Source organism: Arvicanthis niloticus, chromosome X (assembly GCF_011762505.2).
Source record: "Arvicanthis niloticus isolate mArvNil1 chromosome X, mArvNil1.pat.X, whole genome shotgun sequence".
Taxonomy (NCBI): Eukaryota; Metazoa; Chordata; class Mammalia; order Rodentia; family Muridae; genus Arvicanthis; species Arvicanthis niloticus.
In genome coordinates, this window is record NC_047679.1 from 71,466,494 (window position 1) to 71,478,640 (window position 12,147).

The 12,147-nt window shown below is 34.3% G+C and overlaps 1 protein-coding gene across 3 annotated transcripts in view; it reads left to right on the plus strand.

Annotated features, from left to right (window-relative positions):
* Window positions 1–12,147, plus strand: part of Pcdh11x (protocadherin 11 X-linked) — a 497,227-nt gene that overhangs the window by 479,215 nt on the left and 5,865 nt on the right. The window lies entirely within an intron of this gene.

Genomic DNA, 12,147 nt, shown 5'->3' on the forward strand with positions numbered 1-12,147 from the left:
AATGAACAGAAGAAGCAAATATTGGCCCTGCACTCTAGTATAAATTTTATATTTTTCTATACTGTTTTGTCATTTTAAATAAAGAAACAACAATGGGAATATTTATATGAATGTACCATTTATTCACCTGTGTAATTGCCATCTAGTAGACTTACTCTTGAATAAGCTCAGTCTTTCTAGTTCTTTCTGAAATCTGGCTAGCTATTTCAAACTCAGGGGTTATAACCCAAACTCCTCTTCTAGCTGACTGATGCAATTTGGATTCTCTCAGTTTCCCACAGTTTGTCTTAAAACTAACTCTGTTTATTCTAATTTTCTGACTCCTTTTTCTCTGGCTTCAACTGCTTCTGCTGGCATGCACTGAACTCATGAAGAAACTCCACTGGACTGCACTGGACTCACTTCAGTGACTTTCAAATTCTCTCTCTGTATGCTATTCTTAAATAGCTTCTCCTTCCTGTGATGTTTTTGTTAGAGGTAGTAATATCCTACAACTAGTTCATTCTTTCAAATCTCTCTCTGATTTGTCACTTTGTCCCTCAATTAGATGTCCTTCAGTTTCAAACATGGTTGCTTTCTTCTGCAAACTAAATTTACCTTTAATTTTATACTAAAAGTATATCTGTACTCCAGCCAGAGGGATTAAATGTATGGGATATATCTGGATTCCAACCTGATCACATAGACCTAGGTCTTGGTATGATCCCATTCAAGATCAGCCATATTGTTGGACTAAATTTTCTCTATATTTTATCTCATGTAATAAAGAAATTACTGTTTTTATTAAACATATATTATCTTCAACTATGTATTTGTTTGCTTTATTATCTAATCATGTGTCAAAATTTCTCTATGCTGTTTGGGTTATCCTTGAACTCATGATCAACTTACCTTGACTTCTAGAATTCTTGAAAGAAAAATATAAAATACTATTCAAATACTACATTTTTTCAATTTTTTTTCCTTTTCTGGTGACAAGTTGCTAACTTCTTCTTATGTTAGCAATATCCTCATCTCTCTTGTCATCACATATGTAGGAAGACAACACACTGAGGGGAGTGGTGCATTTCTTTCTTTTAATGCAAAGTTCAGTTATTATAGTTCATGTTCATAATTTTTTTCATTTTTATTGGATATTTTATTTACACTTCACATGCCATCCCTTTCCCCATTCCCCGCCCCTAGAAAACACCTATTCCATGCCCCCTTTTCCTTTTTACACTTACACATTTTTTTAAAAAAATGTTAATCAAAGGGTTTATAATTTTGGTAATGCACAATCAGAGGTGTAACCCAGTACCCAACCTAAATATATCAACTATTTGTGACTGGTGGAGATACAGGAACATCTGCCTTCCTGTCTCCCCCCTCTTTCTCTCGCTCATCACCAAGCTTCTCCTCTCCTCTTCTCCTCCTCTCCTTACTCTTTCTCTTCCTCTCAGTACTCCTCCCACCTTAGCTCCTACTACATATCACCCTTCCTGTTAAAATAAAACTTTTCTCTCAAAATACAATTAGAGCATAATTATGCCAATATGTTCCAGTGAGGTACAAGATAGTCCTAATACCCAGTCCATCATTTTGTTGACTAACCAGAACCTCTGTCATCTATCCTAACTAAAACACTTTGTTCTGAACCTGGCTTTTTCCTTTGCTTTAGAATGAATGTTAGCTGAAAACCATCCACTCAAATCTTTTTTATCAAGGTAAATAGCCAGGATTGGCTATGAGGCTATAAGTTTTCAACCCCATCAGAAATCCAGAATGACTGACTGAGTTAACTATAATTATGGGAAGCACAAAGCATAGCCTCTAAAACTTAGCCAATTTATAGAGACTTCTGAACACCTTTCTTCAGAGACTTGAAGTTCTTGTCATACAGATCTTTCACTTTCTTGGTTAGATTCATTTCAAGATATTTTATTTTATTTGTGGCTATTGTGAAGGGTGTCATTTCCCTAATTTCTTTCTCTGCCTGTTTATCCTTTGAGTATAGGAAGGCTACTGATTTGTTTGAGTTGATATTTTTATCCAGCCACGTTGCTAAAGTTGTTTATCAGATTTAGGAGTTCTCTGGTGGAAGTTTTATGGTCTCTTAAGTATACTCTCATATCATCTGCAAATAGTGAAATTTTGACTTCTTCCTTTCCTATTTGTATCCCTTTGACTTCCTTTTGTTGTCTAATTGCTCTGGCTAGGACTTCCAATATTATATTAAATAGGTAAGGTGAGAGTAGGCAGCCTTGTCTAGTCCCTGATCTTAGTGGGATTGCTTCAAGTTTCTCTCCATTTAGTTTGATGTTGGTTACTACTGTCTTGCTGTATATTGCTTTTACTATGTTTAGGTATGGGCCTTGAATTCCTGATCTCTCTTTTAACTTTTAACATGAAAGGATGTTGAATTTAGTCAAATGCTTTTTCAGCGACTAGAGAGATGACCATGTGGGTTTTTTTTCTTTGAGTTTATTTATGTAGTGGATTACATTGATGGATTTCTGAATATTGAACCATCCCTGCATTCCTGGGATAAAGCCTACTTGATCTTGATGGATAATTGTTTTGATGTGTTGTTGGATTCGTTTTGTGAGAACTTTATTGAGTATTTTTGGATCAATATTCATAAGAGAGATTGGTCTGTAGTTACCTCTTTTTTCCTTGGGTCTTTCTGTGGTTTAGGTATGAGCTTAATGGTAGCTTCATAGAACAAATGGGATATTGTTCCTTCTGTTTCTATTCGATGGAATAGCTTGAAGAGGATTGGTATTAGGTCTTCCTTGAATGTCTGATAGAATTCTGCGCTGAAACCATCTGGCCCCGGACATTTTATGGTGGGGAGATTTTTAATGTCTGCTTCTATTTCTTTAGGAGTTTTGCAACTGTTTAGATGGTTTATCTGCTCCTCATTTAACTTTGGTACCTGGTATCTGTCTAGAAAATTGTCCATTTCATCCAGATTTTCCAATTTTGTTGAGTATAGGCCTTTGTAGTAGGATCTGATGATTTTTTAAATTTCCTCTGTTTCTGTTTTTATGTCTCCCTTTTCAGTTCTGATTTTATTAATTTGAATACTGTCTCTGCGCCCTTTGTTTAGTCTGGCTAAGGGTTTGTCTATCTTGTTGATTTTATCAAAGAACCAGCTCCTGGGTTGATATTTTGTATAGTTCTTTTTCTTTCTGTTTCAACTTGGTTGATTTCAGCCCTGAGTTTGATTATTTCCTGCCGTCTACTCCTCTTGGGTATATTAGCTTCTTTTTGTTCTAATGCTTTCAGGTTTGCTGTCAAGTTGTTAATGTATGCTCTTTCCATTTTCTTTTTGTGGGCACTTAGAGCTATGATTTTCCTCTTAGTACTGCTTTCAGGGAGTCCCACAAGTTTTGATATGATGTGTCCTCATTTTCATTTAATTCTAAAAAGTCTTTAATTTCTTTCTTTATTTCTTTTTTAACCAAGTTATCATTGAGTAGAGCATTGTTCAGTTTCCAAGTGTATGTGGGGTTTCCATTGTTTTTGTCCAAGTCAAAGACAAGTCTTATTCCATGGTGGTCTGATAGGGTAAAAGGGATTATTTCAATCTTTTTGTATCTTTGGAGGCCTGTTTTGAGACCAATTATATGGTCTATTTTGGAGAAGGTACCATGAGGTGCTGAGAAAAAGGTATATTCTTTTGTTTTAGAATGGAATGTTCTATAGATGTCAGTTAAGTCCAATTGGTTCATAACTTCTGTTAGTTTCATTGTGTCTCAGTTTAGTTTCTGTTTCCATGATCTGTCCATAGCTGAAAGTGGGGTGTTGAAATCTCCCACTATTATTGTGTGAGGTGCAATGTATGCTTTAAGCTTTAATAAAGTTTCTTTTATGTATGTGTGTGCCCTTGCATTTGGAGCATAGATGTTCAGAATTGCGAGTTCCTCTTGGTACATTTTTTCTTTGATGAATATGAAGTGTCCTTCTTTATCCTTTTTGATTACTTTTGTTAAAAAAAAAAACACGATTTTATTTGATACTACAATTGCTACTCCAGCTTGTTTCTTGGGGCCATATGCTTGGAAGATTGTTTTCTTCTACTACTACTCTGAGGTAGTGTCTGTCTTTTTCACAAAGTTGCGTTTCCTGAAGCAGCAAAATGTTGGGTCCTGTTTATGTATCCAATCTGATAGTCTGTGTCTTTGTATTGGAGAATTGAGTCCATTGAGATTAACAGATATTAAGGAAAAATGAATATTGTTTCCTGTTACTTTTGTTATTGGCAGTGGAGTCATGCTTGTATAGCTACCTTCTTTTAGGGTTGTTGGAAGATTACTTTCTTGCTTTTTCTAGGTTGTAGTTTCCCTCCTTGTGTTGGAGTTTTCCACAAATTATCCTTTGAAATGCTGGATTTGTGGTAAGATATTGTGTAAATTTGGATTTGTCATGAAATATTTTGGTTTCTCCATCAATATTGATTGAGAGTTTTGCTGGGTATAGTAGTCTGGGCTGGCATTTGTGTTCTCTTAGGGCCTGTATGATATCAGTTCAGGATCTTCTGGCTTTTATACTCTCTGGTGAGAAATCTGGTGTAATTCTTATTGGTCTGCCTTTATATGTTACTTTGCCTTTTTCTCTTACTGATTTTAGTATCTTCTCTTTGTTCTGTATATTTGATGTTTTGATTATTATGTGACGGGAGGTGTTTCTTTTTTGGTCTAGTCTATTTGGGGTTCTGTAGGCTTCTTGTATATTTAAGGACATCCCTTTTTTTAGGTTAGGGAAGTTTTCTCTATAATTTTTTTAAAGATATTTATTGGCCCTTTAAGTTGGGAGTCTTCACCTTCATCTATACCTATTATCCTTAGGTTTGGTCTTCTCATTTGGTCCTGGATTTCCTGGATGTTTTCTGTTAGGACTTTTTTACATTTCATATTTTCTTTAACCATTGTGTCTATGTTTTCTATGGTATCTTTTGCACATGAAATTCTCTCTTCTATCTCTTGTATTCTGTTGGTGATGCTCGCGTTTATGACTCCTGATCTTTGTCCTAGGTGTTCTATCTCCAGTGTAGTCTCCCTTTGCGATTTCTTTATTGTTTCTACTTCAATTTTTAGATCCTGGATGGTTCTCTGTAATTCCTTCACCTGTTTTGTTGTTTTCTTTTATTTCTTTAAGGGCTTCTATTTGTTTACTTGCGTTCTCCTCAAATTCTTTGAGAGTATTGTTTATGTCCTTTTTAAAGTCCTCCATCATCATCATAAGTAGTGATTTTAATTCTGAGTCCTGCTTTTCTGGTGTGATGTGGTGTTCAGTACTTGTTATTGTGGGGGAACTAGGTTCTGGTGATGCCAAGTAACTTTGATTTCTGTTGTTTTCATTCCTGTGCTTGCCTTTTGCCATTTGGTTAGCTGTAGTTCTACTCGCACTCACTGGTTCTGACTGGAGTCTGCCTTTCCAGTTATCTTGGTTGTATCAGAACTCCTCGGGGTACTGATGTGTCTATGATCCTGAGCTCCAGCTACTCTGGGTTCAGTGGCTCCTCTAGGTTATTTCAGGAAATGGAGTCTCCACAGTGGTAGACCAGCTAGGTATTTGCTGTTCTGAATGTAGTTGCTTTCTAGGATTCTTCAGGATATGGTGTCCCCTGCTCTGCTGCTCTGTGGGCTGTGTCCCCCTAGGATGCCTGGAGCTCTAGGGTCTTTGACCTCTCTTGGGTGCCTCTGCAGCTCTGCAGTCTGTGCCTTCCGTAGGGTGCCTCTGGACTCAGTTTCCAGAGGGGAGCAGATCCAAGCATGTTTTTCTTTTTTTTGATGACTGAAATTTTTCTCCAGAAATACTAGTAGGTATTAGAAAAATCTTATTGCAAAATAACATTACTCTTGATATTGAGTCCAGTGAATCTTTAGCTATGTGGGTCAATTCATTATATATAAATCAAATTAATCATTATAGATATTATATACAACATCAGTAATTAAAATTTGAACCACACATATCTAAAGATATTAAAATATGGTTTAACTATTTCAAAATTCTCTACTATGCATTGTATCATAGTTAATCAAGCTCTATTGTTTTGATACAATAGGTGAGCTCCATATTTCTTCGATATTGTCTTGGGAAAAAATGAATACTTGAGAACTGGATTTTTATCAATTATAATCTGATATTTCTCTAAACACAATATTGAAGCAATCAGTGGTGCAATAGGGGTGCCTCGGGAAGAACAAGAGAAAGAATGATTTGAAGAAATTTTTAAAATACATCTCATTTCTTTTCATGAGATGTCTGCTTTAAACAATCAATCTGTGCAAGCCCCCTATCATGTGGTATTTGCTATTAGAGAAAAAATCTGTATTAAGTAAAACAGTTTAACATGAACTATCTATAAAAAAAACATTTAATTATGGAGGTTAGAGGATCATAGGAAATATTCTAAAAATATTTAATCAGATCTATAAATTTGACATCAGAGTTTTAAAGGAATGGGATTTTATCCTGTTTCTTGAAAGTCATGCTCTACATAAACAATTTAAATATTAATATGAGTTAGGAAAATGTTCTAATAAAGCAATTTAAAATTTATATAAGTATACTAGTATTTTATTGTTCAGGTATATTTAACATCATAAAATTATATTTCTTCTTTGAGACAAAACAGAAGAATTATATTCTTACAGTAACCTTTATTTTATTGTACTTTGATATATTTCAATATGCTGTCATTTTTTCTCACTAATACTTCACAACTAAAGATGACAACAGTTAATTTATAAATGGTTTCCTAGGAGAAATATTGAAGTAAACTTCTCTATATCTATCCATTGTGGTTTTCTAGGTTTATTTTACTGATGTTTACTTTTTTGGCACTTAACTATATTATACTCGTATACATTGTGGCGTAACATTTGGCCATAATTTTAACCATAATTTTGGTTGGGTTATATTTCAACATAATGAAATTCTCAGGTATACTAATAAACCATAATTTTCCTACAGAAAATAACTGTGATATCCACTCGGTATTTAGATGTTGTAGAAGGAAAATATATTTTCCTAGGAGAAATGTTCACTCATCAATGTTAAGTGTTATTAATGAGTTTCAGAATCCCTCTGAGGATGTTGTTTTAAATGTAATTAATTTAAACCCCACCAATTTGTAAAGCATATTATTCTGAACTTGTTCTGAGTTAATCTGTGCCAGTCCCTTAACTCCTCTTAGGGAAACAGCTTGTTAAACTAATTAAATTATATCAATAATATTACAAGAGACTACAGACTTCTCTAAGGAAAATATATTTAATATAATATTTCAGCACCATCAATTCACACAGAAGTACATAGAAAGATAACTATATTTCTGTTTGTCTCATTTGTTTGAAATAGTTTCTTAGATTGGTTTTTAATAATACAATAAACAAATTGCCAAAATTATTGTGAAACTTATTTTAGTTAAGATTAGGATTTTCATCCACATATTCTGAATTATCAACTTTAAGTATACTTAACTAAAAATATTTTATATACTTTAGAAAGATATGCATGTGTTATGGAAACTCTCCATCAAATTGGGAATAAAAATAATATTTATTAGTTCTATTATGATTTTACCTTCTTGTAGAGGATAAGTGGTAGTTTTGAAAATCTTCATTTTCTAAATATTGTAGTACCTATTGTTTAAACAAAAAATAGTACGGAAAACCACACCATTAAGTTTTATTTTTTTTAAATATTACTTCAAAATTGAAAAAATAAAATTTAATTAGAACTGACATGTATTTTATTCATAATAGATCATCTGTAGCTATATTATGAAACAAGGTAAAATATTTTATTATTAATACCAAGGTAAATTTTTAGAAGTTTTATTAAATGTAATTTTAAATTAAAATATAAGGACATCACTTTCCTGTTCTTTAATTCGTCTACATCCTTCCAAGACCATTGACTCCAGATCCTTCCATATCTACCACACTTTACTCTCAAATTGATAGCCTCTTTATCATTATCATCATCATCATCTCTCTCTTCTTCTTCTTCATCATCTCCCCTTCTCCCCTTCTCCCCTCTCCCCTCTCCTCTCTCCCCTCTTTCCTCTTTCCCCTCTCTCCCCTCTCTCCCCTCTCTCCCCTCTCCCCTCTCCCCTCTCCCCTCTCCCCTCTCCCCTCTCCCCTCTCCCCTCTCCCCTCTCCCCTCTCCCCTCTCCCCTCTCCCCTTTCCCCTCTCCCCTCTCCCCTCTCCCCTCTCCCCTTCCTCTCTCTCCATTAGTTTCTCCCTTTCTCTTCTGAGATGGTGAGGCCTCCCATAGATATCAACCTGCCTTGGTTTATCAAGTTGCAGTTGGACTAGGTACTTCTATTCTGGCTAGGCTAGAAAAAGCAACTCAGAAGAAAGAAGTTCAATGGCAGGCAGCAGAGTCAGAGAGTGAGAGCTCTAGTTCCTGCTATTAGGTGAGCCATATGAAGACCAACATGCACATATATTATAGTTGTGTAGAGGGCATAGGTCCATTCCATGCATGCTCATTTATTAGTGGTTCAGTCTCTGTGAGTCCTCATGTGCCCAGATGAGTTAATTTAGTAGGTTTAATTGTGGTGACCTCCTTGGCTCATTGAGTCCTTCTTCACCCTCTTACACAAAATTCTCAAAGAAATTCCTTATGTTTAGCTGTGTATCTCTGCATCTGTTCCCATCAGCTCCTGGGTGAAACTACTCAGAGCACAGCTATGTTAGGCAACTATAGGAGAATATCATTAACAGTGTCATAAGTAGTATCATTAACAGTGTCATAAGTAGTCTCTCTTTTGGCATGGGTCTCAAGTTGGGCCAGTCATTGATTGGCTATTTCATCAATTTCTGCTCCATCTTTATTTCTGTACATCTTGTAGGCAGGAAAAAGTGTGGGTTAAAGGTTTTGTAGCTGGGTTGGTTTCCTCATCCCTACATTAGAAGTCTTACCTGTTTATAGGATTTAGCCATTTCAGTTTATATCTTCTCATGCTAGTATTCTTACCTAGAGTCACCCTTATAAATTACTGGGAGTTTACATGTCTTAGGATTCTATCTCATTTCAAAGATGAAACACACACACACACACACACACACACACACACACACACACACACAAATTACAGTTCTCCCTTCCTTTGTTCTTCCCAGCCTTGAACTCTTCTACTCCCTTTCTACCCACTCTCCTTTCATCCACTCCCAATTTCTACTTTATTTTTTCCTTCTCAGTGAGATTCAAGCATTCTTCATGGGGTCCTCCATGTTACCTAACTTCTTTTGGTCTGTGGATTATCTGTGGATATCTTTGTATTTTTCTCTGGTTATATAGCACTTTATGGTTAATATATACATATAAATGAATATACACCATGCATGTCTTTCTGGATCTGAGATACTTCACTCAGGGTGATATTTTCTAGTTCCATCCATATGCCTATGAATTGTATGATTTCTTTGTGCTTACCCATTTATTCATTCTTAAGTTGAGGGACATCTAGTTTGTTTCCAGTTTTTTTTGCAATTATGAATAAAACTGAATCTAGTTGAGTAACTGTCCTTGTAGTATGGTAGAACAACTTTTGAATTTATGCACAGGAGTCATCAAGATGGATCTTGAGGTAGAATTATTCCAAATTTTCTGAGAAACTGCCATATTGATTTCCAAAATAGGTGCCCAAGTTTACACTCCCACTAGCAATGGAAGAGTGTTCCCTTGTTCCACCTCCTTGACAGCATGAGCTTGAGTATTTGATCTTAGCCATTCCAACTGGTATAAAATAAAATATTAGTCATTTTGATTTATATTTCCCTAATGACTAAGGATGTTGTTCATTTCTTTAAATGCTTCCAATATGTTAGTGATCCCTCTTTTGAAAACTCTCTGTTTAGGTCTGCAGCCCATTTTCATTGAGTTATTTGGTTTATTGATGTCTTATTTCTTGAGAATTTTATATAGTTTGAATACCAGCCCTCTGTCAGATAGGGTTAAAGATTTTTTTTTTCATTCTGTAGGCTGTTGTTTGGTTCAATTGATAATGTCTTTTGTCTTACAGAAACAGAAAGTTTTCAGTTTATTAATTATTGATCTTAGTGCCTGAGCTGTTGGTTTTCTGTTAACGAGATTGTCTCCTGTGTGAATCTGTTCAAGGCTATTCCCAATTTCTCTTCTATCTGATTTAATGTATCTGGTTTTATGTTTAGGTCTTTGATCAATGATATGAGGTTACAATGAATCCAGAAAAGAAGTCCTGGTAACAGGAACTGAAGCCATAGCCATAGTCAAAATCAGAGAACAATAAACTAATATATGCATGCTTGTGCTTCATTAGTAGAGACATCAGGATCCAAATCCATGGTATGGTACTCTCAGATCCTGAATAAGATGATGTTCATAAAAATCAAACTTAATTTAGGCAATTCCTCATTCAAACCACTTTATTGGGCTATTCTGAGTTGTTTTACATAAGATAACATCAAAAATGATGAATGTCAGAAGGGATTAGAATTACATATATTCAACTATAAGAAAAAGCCAACATTAACAAATAATTTTTATCCAATAATATCTATTAAAATTGAAAGTGAAAAAAATCTCCCTTGAAGTGATAAACAAAAACTGTAATGTAAAGGTAAAACCATGAAGTTTTCTTTTCAGGTGGAAAGACTCCCCAGAGTGTAAATTGGGTCCACATTACAAAGAATTATGAGATTGTTAAAAATATAGTTCTTAGATATACTTGTTTAAAAATAAAAAATATGTAAATGTTAATCTCAAGTTCTAATACTAAAGGATTCTCTGAAAAAGAAATGTGTGTGTGTGTGTGTGTGTGTGTGTGTGTGTGCATCAGTTAGAGTCAGTTATTTTTGTTCACCATTTGTTTGAATTTATTTGGGATTCATAACCTGGTGAAAAGTTGTATGAACTTGGACCTTTATAATTATCTTTGCCATCTACTTTACTTAAGACAGGGTTCATTTTTTTCCTCCTCATCTTTGGCTATAAAACAAGCTAGTTGGCTGTAAAAAACTTCTGGGGATTCTTTTATCTCTTCTTTCCATGTTAAAAGAGACATCTTTTTATACAAATGCATACCCATGCCCAACATCTCCTGGTTTCTGGGGATTTAAACTCAAGTCACTACAATTGTATGGCAAGTGTTTCCCATTGAGCCATATCTCTAGCCTTAAAGTCTGTTATTTTTATTTCAAAAGTATTCTTGTGCACAAATATTAGAAACATTGTAACCACTCAGCAAGCACACACATACAAAAGAAAAAAATGAATGGAATTTTATTTATAAATTTAAATGCTATCCATTTTTCTTGCATTTAACAATAAAATCTTATTTAATTATTTTCATGACTATTATCTAACATAAATATTTCTGCTTCATTTAATGAATCAGTAGCTGTAACTAAAAATTAAGAAAAAGAGGAGACATTAATAGACAAGTTTCATATCTAAAAATGTAAACTATTCCATCATTGTCTATTAATTTAATATTGTATATAACCAATCAACCAAACAAAATCATCATTCCATTTTTATACTTTGAGTGGCTCAAAATATGTAAAGAAATCTAAATATCTTATAAATTCTAGAGACTGTGTTATACATTTTACAAATAAAACAATTCTATAGTTTTTTTTTTATAGGACTGTATTACAGAATTGCTGCTTCTTCTGCATTTGAGTAATAAGTTTAATATTTTCAACTTTTTTAAAGATATGTTTTAAATCTGATCCCTACATTTAAAATACTCCAAAGACTGTGGAAATATTTCAGTGAGAAAATCATTGGCCTAGAAGTATGAGAATCTGAGATTGAGTTCCCATGATCCAATCATACATCACACCTCCCCCCAAAAAAACCCTAAAAAAATGAAAACAAAGAAACAAACAAAATGCTAGACAAGCTTGAATCTCCAAGTGATCCGAAAAGTTTACTGGCCAGTCAGACCAAGAGAAGCAATGAGGTACCCATTCAATGAGAGACCCTGTCTCAAGACACTAAGTGGGATAGTATTAGGAGACACTTTTGCTCTGGCATAGAAATGAAAGACTGTAAACTCACTCACATACATGTGTAGATTATTACACCAATTCTACATGTACGTGTATTTTATGCATAAAGCACACAATATATACACAAAAAATAAAGTTTGAATGTTA